Source organism: Gorilla gorilla, chromosome X (assembly GCF_029281585.2).
Source record: "Gorilla gorilla gorilla isolate KB3781 chromosome X, NHGRI_mGorGor1-v2.1_pri, whole genome shotgun sequence".
NCBI lineage: Eukaryota > Metazoa > Chordata > Mammalia > Primates > Hominidae > Gorilla > Gorilla gorilla.
The window spans coordinates 77,048,706-77,072,069 of NC_073247.2; the positions used below are offsets into that span (position 1 = coordinate 77,048,706).

At 39.1% G+C, this 23,364-nt stretch overlaps 1 protein-coding gene and 1 pseudogene across 2 annotated transcripts in view; one reads left to right on the forward strand and one right to left on the reverse strand.

Annotated features, from left to right (window-relative positions):
* The window catches only part of ZC3H12B (zinc finger CCCH-type containing 12B), a 477,685-nt gene that overhangs the window by 308,527 nt on the left and 145,794 nt on the right, over nucleotides 1–23,364 (forward strand). The window lies entirely within an intron of this gene.
* On the reverse strand, nucleotides 22,641–23,299 carry LOC101133563 (peroxiredoxin-like 2C; annotated as a pseudogene).

Here is a 23,364-nt window from a genome sequence, read left to right on the forward strand (position 1 = left end):
ATGAACCATGCCTGACTGGCAGAGAGCTCAAGTGGGGTGGCCCCCATGATCACACACAAGCCCACCCACTTCCTCTCTACACTGCAGCTTCCCCCAGGCCCACGGCCACCCCCTGCATTGCTTTTCTGGCATGGTGGGGGGCTGGGTTTTGGCTTTAATGTTCTGATAGAGCATGTGTGCACACACACCCTGACCTGTCACTGCTGCTGGTGGGAGTGCACTTCACCCCCACAACGAACATACCACCATTGCAGTCAGAGCCTTGATGGGCACAGAGCCCACCAGCACCCCAAACACCTACCAGTGACCCGTTCCTGCACCAACACTGCTGCCAGAGTGAAACAAGTGAAAGAGAATGGTGAACCTTCCCTCACGTGAGTGACCACCCTTACCTCCATGAATGCACAGAGGGATCTCACAGAATGGCACCTGCCAGCTCCTTGCTTCTGTGCTAACACCACCACCAGAACAACCACTTACACAGTTGCCAGTGGGGGCACCCTGATTACTTGAGCCATGCTGCCTCCACTACTGCTGTGAACACCCACACATATACATGTATCTCAGCACCTGATGGCACCCTGCCACAGCCAACGATCATGCACCACATTGTCCTAACACTGCCACTGCTGCTGACACATGCAAAATGGATCCTGCTGCCACCACCCTATGAAACACTCTGGCTAGGACCACCCATCAGAGTGTAGTTACCCGTGGTCTGGCAGCACCTCCATTCCCCAATGCAGTGGGTTTCTAACCTCAAGGAGCCAAAGAACAAAGTTAGGGCCCAATACAGGTCTCCCAGATTTAGAGCAGGCAGTTCCGGAGTTAGGAGCTTAGCCATGGTTCCCTAAAATCTTCCAGAAATGAAGCAAATCAACTAAACCTACCTTATATCACAATCACACCCTCAAGGTCACCAATTAGGATAAAAGAAAAAAACTCATCCAAAGGATAGCAACTTCAAGTATTGAAGGAACATCAACCCACAAAGATGAGAAAGAACCAGTGCAAGGACTGTGACAACTCAAAAAGCCAGAGTGCCTTCTTTCCTCAAATGACCAAACTACCTCTCCAGCAAGGGTTCTGAACAAGGCTGAAGTAGCTGAAATGACAGAAATAAAATTCAGAATATGAATAGGAACAAAGATCATTGAGACGCAGAATATGTTGAAACCCAATCTAAGGAATCTAAAAATCACAATAAAATGGCCCAGGAGCTTACAGACAAAATAGCCAGAATAGAAAAGAATGTAACCCACCTGATAGAGCTAAAAAAAACACACTACAAGAATTCTATAATGCAATCACAAGTATTAATAGCAGAATAGACCAAGCTGAGGAGAGAATCTCGGAGCTTGAAGACTGGCTTTCTGAAATAAGACAGTCAGACAAGAATAGAGAAAAAAGAATGAAAAGGAACAAATAAAACCTCTGAGAAATATAGAATTATGTAATAAGACCAATACTATGACTCATTGGTGTCTCTGAATGAGATGGGGAAAATGGAAGAAACATGGAAAACATATTTCAGAATATCATCCATGAGAACTTTCCCAATGTAGATACAGAGGCCAACATTCAAATTGAAGAAATGTAGAAAACCCCAGTAACAGACTTCACATGAAGATCATCCCCAAGACATATAACCGTCAGATTTTCCAAGGTCAAAATGAAAGAAAAAATGTTAAAGTCAGCTATAGAGAAAGGTCAGGTCACCGACAAAGAGAAGCCTATCAGACTAAGAGTGGACCTCTCAGCTGAAATCATACAAGCCAGAAGAGACTAGCGACCAATATTAAACATTTTTAAAGAAAAGAAATTTCATCCAAGAATTTCATGTCTGGCCAAACTAAACTTCATAAGCAAAGGAAAAATAAGAGCGTTTTCAAACAATCAAATACTGAGGGAATTAGTTACCACCAGACCTGCCTTACAACAGCTCCTGAAAAAAGCACTAAATACGGAAAGGAAAGACTGTTACCAGCCACTGCAAAAGCACACTTAAGTACACAGATCAGTGACCCTATAAAGCAACCACAAAAAAAAAAAAAATCTGGATAATAACCAATGAACATCGTGATGACAGGATCAAATCCACATATATCAGTACTAACTTCGAATGTAAACAAGATAAATTCCCCAATTAAACGGCACAGAGTGGCTACCTGAATGTATACAAGCTAAATTCCCCAATTAAATGTCACAGAGTGGCTACCTGGATAAAGAACCAAGACCCAATAGTATGCTGTCTTCAATAGACCAGTCTCACATGGAATGACACACACAGTCTAAAAATAAAGGTATAGAGAAAGATCTACCAAGCAAATGAAAGGCAGAAAAAAAACAGGGGTTGCAGTCCTAATTTCAGAAAATGACAGACTTTAAACCAACAAAGATCAAAAAATGACAAAGAAGGGCATTACATGATGGTAAAGGGTTCAGTTCAACAAGGAGACCTAACCATCTTAAATATATATGCACCCAACACAGGAGCACCTGGATTTAGAAAGCATATTCAGGGCTTGAACTCAGCACTGGATCGAATGGGGCTGATAGACATCTACAGAACCCTTCACCCCAAAACAACAGAATGTAGATATGTTATTCTCATCTCCACATGGCACATACTCTAAAATCGACCTCGTAATTGGACATAAAACACTCTTTAGCAAATGAAAAAGAACTGAAATCATAACAACCACTCTCTTGGAACACAGCACAATATAATTAGAAGTCAAGACTAAGAAAATAGCTCAAAATCATAAAACTACATGGAAATTGAATAACCTGCCCCTGAATTACTTTTGAGTAAATAACAAAAGGCAGAAATCAACAAGTTCTTTGAAACTAATGAGAACAAAGATACAACATACTGGAATCTCTGGGACAAAGCTAAGAGGAAAATTTATAGCACTAAATGCCCACATCCAAAAATTAGAAAGATCTCAATTTAACAACCTAACATCACAACTAAAGGAACTAGAGAACAAAGAGCAGAGCAAACCAACCCCAAAGCTAACAGAAGACAAGAAATAATCAAAATCAGAGCTGAATTGCAGGAGACTGAGACAAAAAAAATTCAAAAGATCCAGGAATCCAAGAGTTTGTTTTTTAGAAAAGTTAATAAAATAGGTACATGACTAGCTAGACTAATAAAGAAGAAAAGGAAGACATTCCAAATGAATACAATTAGAAACAACAAAGGAGATACTACCACTTACCCCACAGAAATACAAATAACCATCAGAGAATATTATAAACACCTCTATGGAAACAAACTAGAAAATCTAGAAAAAATGGATAAATTCCTGGACACATACACCCTCCCAAAACTGAACCTGGGAGAAATTGAATCCCTCAAGAGACCAATAATAAGTTCTGAAGTTGGTTCAGTAATAAATGGCCTACAAACAAATTTAAAAAAAAATAAAGCCCAGTACCAGACTGATTCAGTCAAGCTCTGTCCAGATGTATAAAGAAGAGCTGGTACCATTCCTACCAAAACTATTCAAAATAATTGAGGAGGAGGGACTCTTTCCTAACTCATTGTATGAGGACAGCATCATCCTGATACCAAAACCTGTCAAAGATACAACGACAACAATAAAAACTTCAGCCAATATCCTTGATGAACATTGATGCAAAAATCCACAACAAAATAGCGGCAAAGTGAATCTAGCAGGACATCGAAAAGCTTATCCGACACCATCAGGGAGGCCTTATCCCTGGAATAAACAGTTGGTTCACTACACACAAATCAAGAAAAGTGATTCATCACCTAAACAGAACTAAAGACAAAAGCCACATGACTATCTCAAAAGATGCAGAAGAGGATTTTGATAAAATTTAACACTGCTTCATTTTAAAAACTCATTATAAAGCATTTATTGAAAGAACATACATGAAAATAATGAGCCATTTATAATAAACCTACAGCCAACATCATACTTAAGGGGAAAAAGCTGGAAGCATTCCCCTTGAAAACCAGCACAAGACAAGGATGCCCTCTGTCATCACTCCTATTCAGCATAGTATTGGAGGTTCTCGCCAGATCCATAAGGCAAGAGAAAGAAATTAAGGACATCCAAACAGGAAGAAAGAAAGTCAAATGATCCCTGTTTGGAGATGATATGGTTATATATCTACAACATCCCAATCCCATAGTCTTAGCCCAAAAGATTTTTAAGCTGATGAACAAATTCAGTGAAGTCTCAGGATAGAAAATTGATGTAAAAATTAACTAGAATTTTTATACACCAATGACGGTCAAGCCAAGAGCCACATCAGGAACACAGTTTCATTCACAATTGCCACAAAAAGAATAAAATATCTAGGAATACTGCTAACCAGGGAGTTGAAAGATTTCTACAATGAGAACTGCAAAACACTGCTCAAAGAAATCAGAGATGATACAAACAAATAGGAAAACATTCCATGCTCATGTTTAGGAAGAATTGATATCGTTAAAATGGCCACACTGCCCAAAGCAATTTATAGATCCAATGCTATTCCTATCAAACTGCAATGACATTCTTCATAGAACTATAAAAAGCTAGGTTACAGTAACCAAAACAGAATGGTACTGGTACAAAAACAGACACATAGACCAATGGAACAGAATGGAGATCCCAGAAATAAGGCTGCACACCTAAGTCATATGATCTTCAGCAAAACTGATAAAAACAAGCTATGGGAAAAGGACTCCCTATTCACCAAATGGTACTTGGATAACTGGCAATCCATATGCAGAAGATTGAAACTAGACCCATTTCTTACACCATATACGAACTCAACTCAAGATTAATTAAAAACTTTAATGTAAAACCAAAACTATAAAAATTCTCAAAGACAGCCTCAGCATTACCATTCAGGACAAAAGAATGGGAAATGATTTCATGATGAAGACACCAAAAGTGAATGCAATGAAAGCAAAAACTGAAAACTGAGATATAAACTACAGAGCTTCTGTACAGCAAAAGAAACTGTCAACAGAGTAAACAGACAACCTACAGAATGGGAGAAAATTTTTGCAAACTATGCATCTGACAAAGGTCTGATACCCAGAATCTATCAGAAACATAAATTTACAAGGAAAAAAACAACCTCATTAAAAGTGGACAAAGGACATGAACAGACACTTTTTAAAAGACATACATGAGGTCAACAAGCATATGGGGAAAAGCTCAACATCACTCATCATTAGAGAATGCAAATCAGAACCACAATGAGATACCATCTCACACCAGTCAAAATGGCTATTATTAAAAAGGCTAAAAATAACAGATGCTGCTGAGATTGCAGAGGAAAAGGAACAAGTGTACTGTTGGTGATAGAGTAAATTAGTTCAACCATTGTGGAAAGTGGTGTGTCATTTCCACGAAGAGCTAAAAACAGTAATACCATTCAACTTAGCAATCTCATTACTGGGTATATATCCAAAGGAATGTAAGTCATTGTATCATAAATACACATGCATGCATATGTACATTGCAGCACTATTCACAATAACAAAGATATGGACTCAACCTAAGAGCTTGTCAGTGGTAGACTGGATCAAGCAAATGTGGTACATATACACCATGGAATGCTATGCAGCCATAAAAAAGAATGAGATCATGTCATTTGCAGAAACATGTATGGAGTTGGGGTCCATTATTTTTAGCAAACTTACACAGAAACAGAAAACCAAATATAGCTTGTTCTCACTTATAATTTGAGCTAAATGATAACACACGGGCAAATAGATGGAAGCAACAGACAGTAAGGCCTACTGGAGGGTGGAGGGTGGGAGGAGGGAGAGGATCAGGAAAAATAACTAATGGGTACTAGGCTTAATACATGGGTGACAAAATAATCTGTACAACACATCCCCATGACATGAGTTTAGGTACATAAAAAATCTGCACATGTACTCTGACCTTAAAATAAAAAATAAATAAAGTTTAAGCAATAAAAAAGAAAGACTCCACCAAAAATCTCTTAGAACTGATAAATGATTCCATAAAACTTCATGATACAAAATTAATGTACAAAATTTGGTAACATTTCTTTACATCAACAGTGCTCAAGTGAGAGCCAAATCAAGAATGTGTTTCTATTTACAATAGTCACACAAAAATATTCCTAGGAATGCATCTAATCGAAGAAGTGAATGATCTCTCCATGAAGAACTACAAAACACTGCTGAAAGAAATTATTGATGACAAAAACAAATGGAAAAACATTCCCTGTTCATGGACTGGAAAAAAAATCAATATTGTTAAAATGCTCATACAACCCAAAGCAATATACAGACTCAAACTATTCCTATCAAACTTTTAATGTCATTTTTCACAGAATAGAAAAAAATATTTTAAAATTCATATGGAACCAAAGAAACACCCAAATGGCCAAAGCAATGCTAAGCAAAAAGAACAAACCCAGAAGCACCTTGTTACCTGACTTCAAACTATACTATAAGGCTACAGTAACCAAAACAGAATGGTACTAGTAAAAAAAAAAAAAAAAATGCACATAGAATAATGGAACAGAATACATAAACCAGCAGTAAAACCACATTCCTACAACCATCTAATCTTTGACAAACTCAATAAAAGCAAGCAATGAGGGAAGGAATCCTATTCAATAAATTTTGCTGGAATACCTGGCTAGCAATATGCAGAAGAATGAAACTGCACCCCTGTCTTTCACTATATACAAAAAGTAACTCAAGATGATTCAAAGATGTAAATGTAGACCTCAAATTATAAAAATCCTAGAAAAAAACCCAAAATTATCATTTTTTACATTCTGTACAAAAAATTTATGACCAAGTCTTCAAAAGCAATTGTAACAAAACCAAAAATTGACAGGTGGGTCCTAATTAAACTAAAGAGCTTTTAGACAGCAAAAGAAACTATCAACAGAGTAAACAGACAACCTACAGAAGTGGAGAAAAATTTTGCAAAGTATGTATTCAATAAAGGACTAGTCTGGGTTCAGTGGCTCCTCCCTGTAATTCCAGCACTCTGGGAGGCCGAGGCTGGTGGATCACGAGGTTAGGAGTTGGAGACCAGCCTGGCCAACATAGTGAAACCCTGTCTCTACTAAAAATACAAAAATTAGCCGGGCATGGTGGCGCATGCCTGTAGTCCCAGCTACTTGGGAAGCTGAGGCAGGAGAATCGCTTGAACCCGGAAGACAGAGTTTGTGGTGACCCGAGATCATGCCACTGCACTCCAGCCTGGGAAACAGAGCGAGACTCTGTCTCAAAAAAATGTAAATAAATAAATAAATAAATAAAATAAAGGACGGATGTCTAGAATCTATAAGGTATTTAAACACCTCAACAGACAAAAAAGCAAGTAACCACATCAAAAAGTGAGTAAAGGACGTGAACAGACACTTCTCAAAAGAAGACATACATGAGGCCAACAAGTATATGAATAAATACTCAACATCACTCATCATCAGAGAAATGAAAATCAAAACTATAATGAGATACTATCTCACACCTGTTCAAATGGCTATTATGCAAATGGCAAAAAATAACAAATGCAGGAAGACTGTGGAAAAAAGGGTATGCTTATGTATTGCTGGTGAAATATAAATTAGTTCAGGCATTGCAGAAAACAGTTTGGAGATTTCTCAAAGAACTTAGAGCTACCATTCGACCCAGCAATCCCATTACTATGTATACGCCCAAAGGAATATACATCACTCTGACATAAAGACACATACACACATATGTTCATTGTGGCACTATTCACAATAGTGAAGACATGGATTCCATCTAAATGCCCATCAATGGTGACTGGATAAAGAAACTACGGTACATGTACACCATGAAATTCTACACAGCCATTATAAAGAATGAAATCTTGTCCTTTTTAGCAATGTGGATCCAGCTGGAGGCCATAATCCTCAGTGAATTAATACAGGAACAGAAAACCAAATATGGCATGTTCTCGTTCTCACTTATAAGTGGAAGCTAAATATTGAGTACACGTGAACACAAAGAAGACAGCAAGACGCCAGTACCTTCTTGAAGTTGGAGCATAGGAAGAGGGTGAGGATCAAAAAACTGCCTATTGGGTACTATGCATAGTACCTGAGTGATGAAATAATCTGTGCACCAAACCGCTGTGACACACAATTTACTCATGTAACAAACCTGCACATGTATCCCCTGAACCTGAAATAAAATTGGAAAGAATAAAGCCATACAAGAGGCAAAAAAAAAAAAAATGGTAAAAGCCTTCACATCACTAATCATCAGGGAAATGCGAATCAAAAACACAATGAGATACCATTTCATACCAGTCAGAATGGCTAATATTAAAAAGTTAGAAATCAGCAGATGCTGGCAAGGCTGTGGAGAAAAGAGAATGCTTATACACTGTTGTTGTGTATGTAAATTAGCTTAGCCACTGTGGAAAGCAGTTTGGAGATTTCTAAAAGAACTCAAAACAGAACTACCATTTGACTCAGAAATCCTATTACTTGGTATATGCCCAAAGGAAAGTAAATCATTCTACCAAAAAAACACATGTGCCTGTATGTTCATCAGAGCTCTATTTACAATAACAAAGACACAGAATCAACCTTGGTGCCCATCAGTAGTGGATTGGATAAAGAAAATGTGGTATATATACACCATGGACTACTATGCAGCCATAAAAAGAATACCATGCCCTTTACAGCAACATGAAAACTGGAGGCCATTATACTAAGCAAATTAACACAGAAACAGAAAATCAAATACCACATGTTCTCATGTACAAGTGGAAGCTAAACATTAGGTACACATAGACATAAAGATGGGAACAATAGACACTGAGGACTACTAGAGAAGGAAGAGTGGCAGAGGGGTTGGGGCTGACACACTACTTATTGCGTACTATGCTCACTACCTGGGCGACAGGATCTTTCATACCCCAAACCTCAGTGTCATGTAACATACATACGTAAATATGTGTATTTTTTGGTACTGAATAATGACAGGGGTTTTTGTACTGCTACATAAAAAATGCATGCCTCATTTAAATAGAAATATACAGTGATCGACCTCTGACAACGTTAAGCCACAGAAACACTCAATTTAGGTTAGCCTACATTAATAGAGAAGGTAGACAGTGGGCTGACAATGGAGAATGCAATATGATAACTTTGGCAAAAGTCATTGCTCACTACTGAGTGCTACTTCATCCACTTTCACAAAATTAATGTTTTTTAAAAACATGTAAAGTTTTTCTGCCATTACTGGTTGGCAAAATATTTGTTTCTATTAAATTGATCTATTCTAGGCATGGAATATTAAAATAGCAGTAAATATACTAAACTTAGATGTACCACTTCAGATTATTAAAACTTCATAGTTTTGGTTATACGGTTTTTACCAAAGAGTATTCCTGAGTTTTTATCAAGTCCCCGTTAGTTTTTTTGCATGTGTTCTGTTCTTCTTTAAATTATCTTTAGAGATACACCCTTTCTAAGTTAAACAGAATTTTTAAAGTGACCCAATGCACACATTTTCTTTCCACATATCTCCCCCAGCAATTATTAATAAAAACCATATTTGTTACCTAAAAATAGGTTTCTACCCAAACATTTATCAAAATTTGCCCAAACTTTCTCTATGTTGTTTTTCTATGTGGCATTCTGTGGTAAAAAAAAAAAAATTCCATGTTTGTCTGACCTTCCTGGATCTAGTTTCCTTTTTGCTTCCAATGGTATCCGATGGAGTTGGAGGCTATTTAATCTGAAACACTTAGTATTTAATTTGAAAGCCTGAGCTTAAGTTTGTGAAGTTTTGTCTCCATTTACCCTCCCTGATTTTAGTAAAGGTTGAATATCCCTTATCCAAAATGCTTGGGACCAGAAGTGTTTGAGAGTTCAGAATCTTTCAGATTTTGGAATATTTGCCTTATACACTGTTTCTTCTCTTTCAAAAGAACTTCCTTTCATAATAATTCGAGCCAAGCCCTTTAACCTTTTGTCAGTAATGTGTGTTAGTAAATCCTAATCTAATAGAAATGGTTACTCTATTTATAGCTCACTTAATATTATTCTTTGTTTTTCTTGCTGCTTATCACTACAACAAAGAATATGTGGAAATAAGCACTGTGTACCACAGCAAATCTACTTGTGTGTCATCCGTATTAGTCTAAAATAGTAACTATTTTCTTTGGTGAGCATAGCAATTGAAGCAGAATTCATGTGCTGATATACCCTTCTTGATATTTACAGGTATAAAAGACTTTTGGAAGAGTTTATGGTAAATATGTAATAAAGTATATATCTTTGAATGTTAATAAGTTCTTTCTTACTAAAAAATGTGGGAATATTTATTACAGATGAAATAACTAATAAAGTTTAGAGTTTTTCAACTATGTCTCTATATTGTCCTAAAGTAGAACGCTAGTCAATAAAAAGTTAAAAGTTTTTTTTAATCACAATCACTTCTAGATTTAAATATAAGGCAAGTCCTTTTTTATTTTGTAAACCATTTTGGCTTTAAATGTTTTCATTTTGTAAAATAATAAGTCTCTTCCTCAAATATTGTCTTCTTAACCACTCATATCAGCTATTTATGGTACTGTGTGCTAGTTGGTTTCAAAACAAAAGCCCAGATCCTATATGGTTAAACAAGGTTTTGTAAGAAATTCCCAGGTAGCTAAAATATGTACTGATTTCATACTTGACATTTTATTAGTTGAAGTTATAGTCATTTGAAGAAGGTTTGAATTTAATATTTTTATTGCTCTTTTCTGATAGGTTTTGCCAGTGAAAATTAAATCCAGTGGCACTTTCTGTAGATTTAGGTGATTACTCTGTTTTTGCTAGTCTGTGTTCCTTCTTAGTAAATTAGGTTCAAGATTAATTATAAATTATTGCAGACCATTGGGAGTTACTTGATTCCATACTACTATCTCTAGGTTGCTTGTCCCTTCATAAATTATTTTGCCCAATAATTTGGGTGACTGTCATATGGTTTTGGAAATAATCCAGTTATTAAGACTTGGGACAAATAAATAGCTCTTAACAAAAAATTGGAACCCAATTCGTGCTAATCCCTATACATACATTAATTGCAACACCATGGATCAAACGATCTATGGAACTGGCTAGAGCCTACCTTCAAATTGGTGCAAATTGGGCTGGGCACAGTAGCTCATGCCTGTAATCCCAGCACTTTGGGAGGTCTAGGTGGGTGGATCACCTGAGGTCAAGAGTTTGAGACCAGTTTGCCCAACATGGCAAAAGTCCATCTCTACTAAAAATACATAAAATTAGCCAGACATGGTGGTGGGTGCCTGTAATCCCAGCTACTTGGGAGGCTGAGACAGAAGAATTGCTTGAACCTGGGAAGTAGAGGTTGCAGTGAGCTGAGATCGCACCATTGCACTCCAGCCCGGGTGACAGAGCGAGACTCTGTCTCAAAAAAAAAAAAAAAAAAAAAATTGGTGCAAATTGGTACAGGAGTTTGAAGTTTGGATTGGGGAATTTTCCAAAAAGACCTAAACAATCACTATCCCTATTTGAAAGAGGAAAAAATTGAACAGCACATGAAAGAAAAAATTGATAAGTTGGACTTCATTAAACTGAGAACTGCTCATCTTCCTAAAATACTGCCAAGTGAATAAAAAGACAAGCCACACACTGGGGAAAATATTTACAAATTACATTCCTAATAAAGGACTCATTTATGAAATATATAAAGAAAGACTGAAAATAATAAGGGATAATAAGGAAAGTGATAGGAGACTGGCAAGATGGCCGAATAGGAACAGCTCTGGTCTGCAGCTCCCAGCAAAATAGACGGAGAAGGCGGGTCATTTCTACATTTCCAACTGAGGCACACGGTTCATCTCTTTCAGACTGGTTGGACGGTGGGTGCAGCCCACGGAGGACGAGCTGAAGCAGAGTGGGGTGACACCTCACCCAGGAAGAACAAGGGGTAGGGGAATTTTCTCCGCTACCCAAGGGAAGCCATGAGAGACTGAGCCTGAGGAACTCCAGCACAGATACTGTGCTTATCCCATGGTTTTCCCAACCTGCAAACCAGGAGATTCCCTCTGGTGCCTACCCCACCAGGACCATGGGTTTCAAGCACAAAACTGGGCGGCCATTTGGGCAGACACTGAACTAGTTTCAGGAGTTCTTTTTTTCCATACCCCAGTGGCGCCTGGAATACCAGCGAGACACAACCATTCACTCCCCTGGAAAGGGATGCTGAAACCAGGGAGCCAAGTGGTGTGGCTCGGCAGGTCCCACCCCCATGGAGCCCAGCAAACTAAGATCCACTGGCTTGGAATTCTCGCTGCCAGCACAGCAGCAGTCTGAGATTGACCGGGGACACTTGAGCTTGGTGCGGGGAGGGGAGTCCTCCATTACTGAGGCTTGTGTAGGCAGTTTTATGCTCACAGTGTAAACAAAGCCACTGGGAAGTTTGAAGTGGGTAGAGCCCACTGCAGCTCAGCAAGGCTGCTGTGGCCAGACTGCCAGATTTTCCTTCTCCCGCCAGGGCATCTCTGAAAAAAAGGCAGCACCTCCAGTCAGGGACTTAAAGATAAAAACCCTATCTCCCTGGGACAGAGCACCTGGGGAATGGGGCGGCTGTGGGTGCAGCTTCAGCAGACTTAGACGTCCCTGCCTGATGACTCTGAAGAGAGCAGCGGACCTCCCAGCACAGCTTTTGAGCTCTGCTAAGGGTCAGACTGCCTCCTCAAGTGGGTACCTGATACCTGTGTATTCTGACTAGGAGATACCTCCCACTAGGGGCGGACAGACACATCGTACAGGAGAGCTCTGGCTGGCATCTGGCAAGTGCCCCTCTGGGACGTAGCTTCCAGAGGAAAGATCAGGCAGCAACCTTTACTGTTCTGTAGCCTCTGCTACTGATACCCACGCAAACAGGGTCTGGAGTGGACCTCAAGGAAATTCCAGCAGACCTGCGGCAGAGGGGCCTGACTTTTAGAAGGAAAACTAACAAACAAACAGAAAGGAAGAGCACATCCACTCAGAGACCCCATCCGAAGGTCACCAACATCAGAGACCAAAGGTAGATAAAACCACAAAGATGGGGAGAAACCAGTGCAAAAAGGCTGAAAATTCCAAAAACCAGAACACCTCAAATTTACAAGAAAAAAACAAACAACCCCATCAAAAAGTGGGTGAAGGATATGAACAGACACTTCTCAAAAGAAGACATTTATGCAGCCAACAGACACATGAAAAAATGCTCATCATCACTGGCCATCAGAGAAATGCAAATCAAAACCACAATGAGATACCATCTCACACCAGTTAGAATGGTGATCATTAAAAAGTCAGGAAAGAACAGGTGCTGGAGAGGATGTGGAGAAATAGGAACACTTTTACACTGTTGGTGGGACTGTAAACTAGTTCAACCATTGTGGAAGTCAGTGTGGCGATTCCTCAAGGATCTAGAACTAGAAATACCATTTGACCCAGGCATCCCATTACTGGGTGTATACCCAAAAGATTATAAATCATGCTGCTATAAAGACACATGCACACGTATGTTTATTGTGGCACTATTCACAATAGCAAAGACTTGGAACCAACCCAAATGTCCATCAATGACAGACTGGATTAAGAAAATGTGGCACATGTACACCATGGAATACTATGCAGCCATAAAAAACGATGAATTCATGTCCTTTTTAGGGACATGGATGAAGCTGGAAACCATCATTCTCAGCAAACTATCGCAAGGACCAAAAACCAAACACTGCGTGTTCTCATAGGTGGGAATTGAACAATGAGAACACTTGGACACAGGAAGGGGAACATCACACACCGAGGCCTGTGGTGGGGTGGGGGGAGTGGGGGGATAGCATTAGGAGATATACCTAATGTAAATGACGAGTCAATGGGTGCAGCACACCAACATGGCACATGTATACATATGTAACAAGCCTGCACGTTGTGCACTTGTACCCTAGAACTTAAAGTATAATTAAAAAATAATCAAAAATAAAATTTCTAGGCATAAAAAAATAAGCTAAGGAGAAATAAAATTTGCTTTACAGGGAAGCAAATGCTGAGCGATTTTGTCACCACCAGGCCTGCCTTACAAGATATCCTCAAGGTAGCACTAAACATGGAAAGGAACAGCCAGTACCAGCCACTCCAGAAACATACCAAATTGTGAAAAACATTGACACTATGAAGAAACTGCATCAACTAATGGACAAAATAACCAGCTAGCATCATAATGACAGGATAAAATTCAAACATAACAATATTAACCTAAAATGTAAATGAGATAAATGCCCCAATTAAAAGACACAGGCTGCCAAATAGGATAAAGAGTCAAGACCCATCAGTGTCCTGTATTCAGGAGACCCATCGACATGCAAAGACACACATAGGCTCAAAATAAAGGGATGGAGGAATATTTACCAAGCAAATGGCAAGCAAAAAAAAAAAAAAAACAGCTGGAGTTGAAACCCTAATCTCTGATAAAACAGACTTTAAACCAACAAAGATCAAAAGAGGAAAAAGAAGAGCATGATATAATAGTAAAGGGATCAATGCAGCAAGAAGAGCTAACTACTCTAAATATATATGCACCCAATACTGGAGCATCAAGATTCATAAAGCTAGTTCTTAGAGACCTACAAAGAGACTTAGACTACCACACCATAATAGTGGGAGACTTTAACACCCCACTGTAAATATTAGACAGATCAACGAGACAGAAAATTGACAAGGATATTCAGGACTTGAACTCAGCTCTGGACCAAGTGGACCTAATATACATCTACAGAACTCTCCACCCCAAATCAACAGAATATACAATCTTCTCAGTACCACATCACACTTATTCTATAATTGACCACGTAATTGAAAGTAAAATGCTCCTCAGCAAATGCAAAAGAATGGAAATCATAACAGTCTCTCAGACCACAGTGCAATCAAACTAGAACTCAGGATCAAGAAACTCACTCATAACCACACAACTACATGGAAACTGAACAACCTGCTGCTAAATGACTCCTGGGTAAATAACAAAATGAAGGCAGAAATAAAGATGTTCTTTGAAACCAATGAGAACGAAGACACAATGTACCAGAATCTCTCAGACACATTTAAAGCACTGTGTAGAGGGAAGTTTATAGCACTAAATGCCCACCAGAGAAAGCAGAGAAGATGTAAATTTGACACGCTAACATCAAAATTTAAAGAACTAAAGAAGGAACAGCGAACAAATTCAAAATGTAGCAGAAGACAAGAAATAACTAAGACCAGAGCAGAACTGAAGGAGATAGAGTCACGAAAAACTCTTCAAAAAATCAATGAATCCAGGAGCTGTTTTTTGAAAAGATCAACAAAATAGATAGCCAGACTAATAAAAAAGAAAAGAGAGAATAATCAAATAGATCAAATAAAAAAATTATAGGGTGTATCACCACTGATCCCACAGAAATACAAACTACTATCAAAGAATACTATAAACACCTCTATGCAAATGAACTAGAAAATTTAGAAGAAATGGATAAATTCCTAGACACACACCCTCCCAAGTCTAAACCAAGAAGAAGTTGAATTCCTGAATAAACCAATAACAAGTTCTAAAATTGAGGCATTAATTCATAGCCTACCAACCAAAAAAAAGTCCAGGAACAACATATGGATTCACAATGAAATTCTACCAGAGTGACAAAGAGGAGCTGGTACCATTCCTTCTGAAACTATTCCAAACAATAGAAAAAGAGGGAATCCTCCCTAACTCATTTTATGAAGCCAGCATCATCCTGATACCAAAACCTGGCAGAGACACAACAAAAAAAGAAAATTTCAGGCCAATATCCCTGATGAACATCAAGGTGAAAATCCTCAATACAATACTGGCAAACCGAATCCAGCAGCATATCACAAAGCTTATCCAACACCGTCAAGTCAGCTTCATCCCTGGCATGCAAGGCTGGTTCAACATACACAAATCAATAAATGTAAACCATCACATAAACAGAAGCAATCACAAAAACCTCATGATTATCTCAATAGTCAAAATTCAACACCCCCCATGGTAAAAACTCTCAATAAAGTGGGTATTAATGGAATGTATCTCAAAATAATAAGAACTATTGATGACAAACCCACAGCTAATGGGCAAAAACTGGAAGCATTCTCTTAGAAAATCAGCAAAAGACAAGGACGCTCTCTCTCACACCTCCTATTCAACACAGTATTTGCAGGTCTGGCCAGGGCAATCAGGCAAGAGAAAGAAAAAAATTGTATTGAAATAGGAAGAGAGGAAGTCAAATTGTCTCTGTTTGCAGATGACATAATTTTATATTGAGAAAACTGCATCATCTCAGCCCCAAATCTCCTTAAGCTGATAAGCAACTTTAGCAAAGTCTCAGGATACAAAATCAATATGCAAAAATTACAAGCATTCCTATACACCAATAACAGACAGCCAAATCATGAGTGAACTCCCGTTCACATTTGCTACTAAGAATATAAAATACATAGGAATACAACTTACAAGGGATGTGAAGGACCTCTTAAAGGATAACTATAAACCACTGCTCAAGCATATAAGAGGGAACACAAACAAATGGAAAAACATTCCATGCTCAAGGATAGAAAGAATCAATATCATGAAAATGGCTATACTGCCTAAAGTAATTTATAGATTCAATGCTATCCCCATCAAGCTACCACTGACTTTCTTCACAGAATTGGAAAAAAAAAACTACTTTAAACTTTAAATGGAACCAAAAAAGAGCACGCATAAACAAGACAATCCTGGGCAAGAAGAAAAAAGCTGGAGGCATCATGCTACCTGACTTCAAACTATACTACAAAGCTACTGTAACCAAATAGCATGGTACTGGTACCAAAACAGATATATAGACAAATGGAACAGAACAGAGGCCTCAGAAATAACACCACACATCTACAACAATCTGATCTTTGACAAACCTGACAAAAACAAGCAATGGGGAAATCTTTCCCTATTTAATAAAAGGTGTTGGGAAAACTGGCTAGCCATATGCAGAAAACTGAAACTGGACCCCTTCCTTACACCTTATACAAAGATGAACTCGAGATGGAACAATGACTTAAAAGACCTAGGACTGTAAAATCCTAGAAGAAAACCTGGGCAATACCATTCAGGACATAGGCATGGGCAAAGACTTCATGTCTAAAACACCAAAAGCAATGGCAACAAAAGCCAGAATTTACAAATGGGATCTAATTAAACTAAAGAGCTTCTGCACAGCAAAAGAAACTATCATCAGAGTGAACAGGCAACCTGCACAATGGGAGAAAAAATTTGCAATCTATCCATCTGACAAAGGGCTAATATCCAGAATCTACAAAGGACTTAAACAAATTTACAAGATAAAACAAACAACCCCATCAAAAAGTGGGTGAAGGATATGAACAGATACTTCTCAAAAGAAGACATTTATGCAGCTAACAGACATATGAAAAAATGCTCATCATCACTGGTCATTAGAGAAATGCAAATCAAAACCACAATGAGATAGCATCTCACGCGAGTTGGAATGACAATCATTAAAAAGTTGGGAAACAACAGATGCTGGAGAGGATGTGGAGAAATAGGAACACTTTTACACTGTCAGTGGGAATTTAAATTAGATCAACCATTGTAGAAGACAGTGTGGTGATTCCTCAAGAATCTAGAACCAGAAATAACATTTGACCCAGCAATCTCATTACTGGGTATATACCCAAATGATTATAAATTATTCTACTATAAAGACACATGCACAATTATGTTTATTGCGGCACTATTCACAATAGCAAAGACTTGGAACCAACCCAAATGTCCATCAATAATAGACTGGATAAAGAAAATGTGGCACATATACACCATGTAATACTATGCAGCCATAAAAAAAATGATGAGTTCATGTTTTTGCAGGGACATGGATGGTGCTGGAAACCATCATTCTCAGAAAACTATCACAAGATCAGAAAACCAAACACTGCATGTTGTCATTCATAAGTGGGAGTTGAGCAATGAGAGCACATGGACATAGGGATGGGAACATCACACACCAGGGCCTGTCCCGGGGGTGGGAGGCTAGGGGAAGGATAACACTGGAGAAATACCTAATGTAGGTGACGTGTTGATTAGTGCAGCAAACCACCATGGCATGTGTATACCTATGTAACAAAACTGCACATTCTGCACACGTATCCCAGAACTTAAAGTATAATTTAAAAAAAAAAGAAAAAGAAAAAGAAAATAAGGGAAGTGATAGCCCACGGGTATAGGTTTCTTTTTGGGGGTGATAAAATCTTTTTGGAATTAAATAGTGATAATAGTTTTACAATTCTCTATATACTAAAACTCACTAAGCTTTATACATGCATATGTTTTTACTGTGCTTCACTTCCTTATGTTTCCCAGATGCTGCCTTTTTTACAAATTGAAAGTTTGTAACAATCCTGTGTTGAGCAAGTCTATTGGCACCATTTTTCCAACAATGTATGCTCACTTCATGTCTCTGTGTCACATTTTGGTTATTCTCACAGTATTTGAAACTTTTTCACTATCATTGTATCTGTTATGGTGATCTGCGATAAGAGATCTTTGTTTTTGTTTTTGTTTTCTGGGATAGTGTCTCGCTCTGTTACACAGGCTGGAATGCAGCGGCACGATGATGGCTCACTGCAGCCTTGACCTCCTAGGCTCAAGTGATCCTCCCACCTCAGCCTGCCAAGTAGCTGGGACTACAGGTGCGCGCATCCACGCCCAGCTAATTTGTGTGTGTGTGTGTGTGTGTGTGTGCGTGCGTATGGGATTTCACCATGTTGCCCAGGCTGGTCTCAAACTCTTGAGCTCAAGCTATCTGCCCCTCCCCCCGGCCCCCTTCTTAGTGCTCAGATTACAGGCATGATCCACTGTGTGTGGGCGATAAGTGATCTTTGATATTACAAATGCTATTGTTTTGGGATGCCATGGACTGCACCCATATACGACAGGGTACTTAATAAATGTGTGTGTTCTGAAACACACAACAAAAACAAAAACAAAGATCACTTCCTCTACTAACCAACTGTTCCCTCATATCTCCCCCTCTTTATGGGCATCCCTATTCTCTGAGGCAAAACAGTGTTGATATTAGCTCAATTAATAATCCTACAATTAGTGTTCAAGTGAAAGGAAGAGTCAGTCGCATGTCTCTAACCTTAGAACAAACACTAGACATCATTAAACTTAATGAGGAAGGCATGTTGACAACCAAGATAGCAAGGCTTTTGCACCAAACATTCATCCAAGTTGTGAATGCAAAGGAAAGATTTGAATATAATTAAAACTGCTAGTTTTTCTTCATACCCCAGTGACGCCTGGAATGCCAGTGAGACAGAACTGTTCACTCCCATGGAAAGGGGTCTGAAGCCAGGGAGTCAAGTGGTCTAGCTCAGTGGATCCCATCACCATGGAGCCCAGCAAGCTAAGATCCACTGGCTTGAAATTCTCACTGCCAGCACAGCAGTCTGAAGTCGACCTGGGACACTCGAGCTTGGTGTGGGGAGGGGTGTCCACCATTACTGAGGCTTGAGTAGGCAGTTTTCCCCACACAGTGTAAACAAAGTCACCAGGAAGTTCAAACTGGGCAGAGCCCACCACAGTTTGGCAAAGCCTCTGTAGCCAGACTGCCTCTCTAGATTCCTCCTCTCTGGGCGGGGCATCTCAGGAAGAACAGCAGCAGCCCCAGTCAGGGGCTTATAGATAAAACTCCCATCTCCCTGGGACAGAGCACCTAGGGGAAGGGGCGGTTGTGGGCGCAGCTTCAACAAACTTAAACGTTCCTACCTGTCGGGTTTGAAGGGAGAGCACCAGATCTCCCAGCACAGCGCTCGAGTTCTGCTAGGGTACAGGCTGTCTCCTCAAGTGGGCCCCTGACTCCTGTGCATCCTGATGAGGAGACACCTCCCAGCAGGGGTCGACAGACATCTTGTACAGGAGAGCTGGCATCTGGCCGGTGCCCCTTTAGTACAAAGCTTCCAAAGGAAGAAACAGGCAGCAATCTTTGCTGTTCTGCAACATCTGCTGGTGATACCCAGGCAAACAGTCTGGAGTGGACCTCCAGCAAACTCCAGCAGACCTGCAGCAGAGGGGCCTGACTTTTAGAAGGAAAACTAACAAACAGAAAGTAATAGTATCAACATCAACAAAAAGGACGTCCACACAGAAACACCATCCGAAGTTCACAAACATCAAAGACCAAAGGTAGATAAATCCATGAAAATGAGGAAAAACCAGCGCAAAAAGTCTGAAAATTCCAAAAAGCAGAATGCCTCTTCTCCCCCAAAGGATCACAACTCCTCACCAGCAAGGGAACAAAACTGGACGGAGAATGAGTTTGATGAATTGACAGAATTAGGCTTCAGAAGATGGGTAATAACAAACTCCTCTGAGCTAAAGGAGCCTGTTCTAACCCAATTCAAGGAAGCTAAGAACCTTGAAAAAAGGTTAGAGGTATTGCTAACTAGAATAACCAGTTTAGAGAAGAAAATAAATGACCTGATGGAGCTGAAAAGCACAGCACAAGAATTTCATGAAGCATGCACATATATCAACAGCCAAATTGATTAAGTGGAAGAAAGGATATCAGAGATTGAAGACCAACTTAATGAAATAAAGCTTGAAGACAAGATTAGAGAAAAAGAATGAGAAGGAATGAACAAAGCCTCCAAGAAATATGGGACTATGTGAAACGACCAAACCTACATTTGATTTTGTACCTGAAAGTGATGGGGAGAATGGAACCAAGTTGGAAAACACTCTTCAGGATGTTATTCAGGAGAACTTCCCCAACCTAGCAACACAGGCCAACATTCAAATTCAGGAAATACAGAGGACACCGCAAAGATAATCCTCGAGAAGAGCAACCCCAAGACACATGATCGTCAGATTCACCAAGGTTGAAATGAAGAAAAAAATGTTAAGGGTAGCCAGAGACAAAGCTTGGGTTACCTACAAAGGGAAGCCCATCAGACTGATAGTGGATCTCGCTGCAGAAACCCTACAAGCCAGAAGAGAGTGGGGGGTCAATATTCAACATTCTTTTTCTAAAATAATTTAAATGAGAAATTTCATTTTTATTGAATAAAAACATGATTATACAAACATGAAAATATATTTAAATATTTTAATACATTAATTTTTTGTAACTTCATATGCTTCATATAAAAGCATTGAGCTCAAAGCAGTATTATACTTGCTAATAATTACCAAAATTCTGATTTTGCTACACTTTTTTCATCAGGAATTCTGGGACACTTCCCAACTAAACAGATTAAGATTCTAGAAAAATAAAAATGACAACAGTCTTCCAAATAAGAGCAATTTGGGGGTGAGAAATACCAGTTCTCTAGGAATGCACACTAAACCATAGTGTACATTTAAGTCATAAAGTTTTTAAAATTTTAAACAATTTTTGGTCAGGCATGGTGGCACATGCCTGTAATTCTAGCACTTTGGGAGGCTGAGGTCAGGAGCTCAAGACCAGCCTGGCCAACATGGTGAAACCCTGTCTCTACTAAAAATACAAAAAGTAGCCAGATGTAGTGGCAGGTGCCTGTAATCCCAGCTACTTGGGAGACTGAGGCAGGAGAATCACTTGAACCCAGGAGGCAGAAGTTGCAGTGAGCTGAGATAGCACCATTGCACTCCAGCCTGGGTGACAGAGCAAGATTCTGTCTCAAAAATAAATAAAGAAATAAAATAAAATTCTTATAATCCCCTTTCAAAAAGCACACTAACCATATTTTAAATACGTATCTTAAATATCTAAAACAAATTTTTTCTCCATAGCTCCCCCAATTCCCAAAAATCCTAGTGAAATGGATAGCAAGTGTGTAGTGAGAAGGTGCTGTGGACACTGGCTACATGTGAGATGTTCAGATTGCCACACTTCCTCTGAGTAAAGCAATTAGGGTGGAAACATGGACTGCAACCTATATAATTTGCACTTTTGAAGGTTGTTTTGTAGGCATAAAATTGTCAGATAATGTTTAAAGAGCTTTTCCTGGCCCCACAATATTAATCATGCTCATTATAGAACAGTTGGGAAATGCAGAAAAGACATGTTAACACAGAGATACCTACTGGCAACATTTTGGTGTTTATTTCCTATCTTTTTCCTAAGCACATAAAAATGTAAATATATACATATAAAAATGCAGTTATATTGTTGACAGAATTTAATATTTTGCTTTCTTCACTGAATACAATGGTCTTGTGTTGCTCTCCCTTCCCTTTATATATTCTTCATCAGAATTTGTATTAATTGCCAAAAAAATTCCTTCATTGACTGTATATACCATAATGTAAAATAATTAAAATGGTATTTATGATTTTATAATTTTTAAAGTTATATTTTGTATATTCATATGTGTTATTTTGTATAAAATTTTAAAAGCTATAAAATGAAAGTAATGAAAGTATATATCACATTTTTGACAACTGATGCTTCTCAGCATGCAGTTCAACTGGTTCAAGGCCTCTTTATGCTTCCCTAAATCCTCAAAGGCTGGGAAGAGACAGCAGGTTAGACACTACACAGGGATATTACACCCCAGCATTGAAGGTCACATTCCAGGAGGTCCAGTCGAAAGTGAGATACCATGTTGACTCACACATGGATAATTGAAGATCTGTTTGTAAAGTTCACATGCTAAACTCCCACAGGCTGTAAAACAGAGTTGATAGGTTTGTGATCCAACATATTCCTCTCGTGGTGTATAAAATGGATGTTGTTACCTGGACCTAAAATGAAAGTTCCACCTTGCTGAGCTGGGTCTCCTTGAAAATCAAAGAGAGGGCCACTTACTGCCCACCACAAGCTCCAAAGGCTTCCTGAGAGTATATTTGACTTCACGTGGGGGCTCTGTCCTGAGGAGGCCATTTCTTCACCTCTTTTCATTCCCAATCTTTTATAAATTTCCCTCTCAGGATGAAATAAATTTCATGAGAATATCCAGGCAGTTTGCAAAAAGGCTCAAAAGGATGGTAGGATGACTGTTCAATCACTATAAGAGTGACATTTGCTTCTTGTAGGAAACTCTTCGGGATTTTGGGCAGATCCTCTACATATTCATTGCAAATGTAAAACAGGAAATGTTGCACAAACACTACCATAGTGTGGCGCTCCCAGAGGAGAGCTCCAAACGGCACCCACTGCCCATGAGAGTCCAGCACTGGCAGCTCGGCTATGGCAGCTACCAGGGGCTGCCCATGTTCAGGGCTACTCAGGGCCTGGACAGGGGCAACACCACCGCTGAACTTCAACATTCTTAAAGAAAATACTTTTCCACTCAGAATTTCATACCCAGCCAAACTAGCTTCATAAGCAAAGG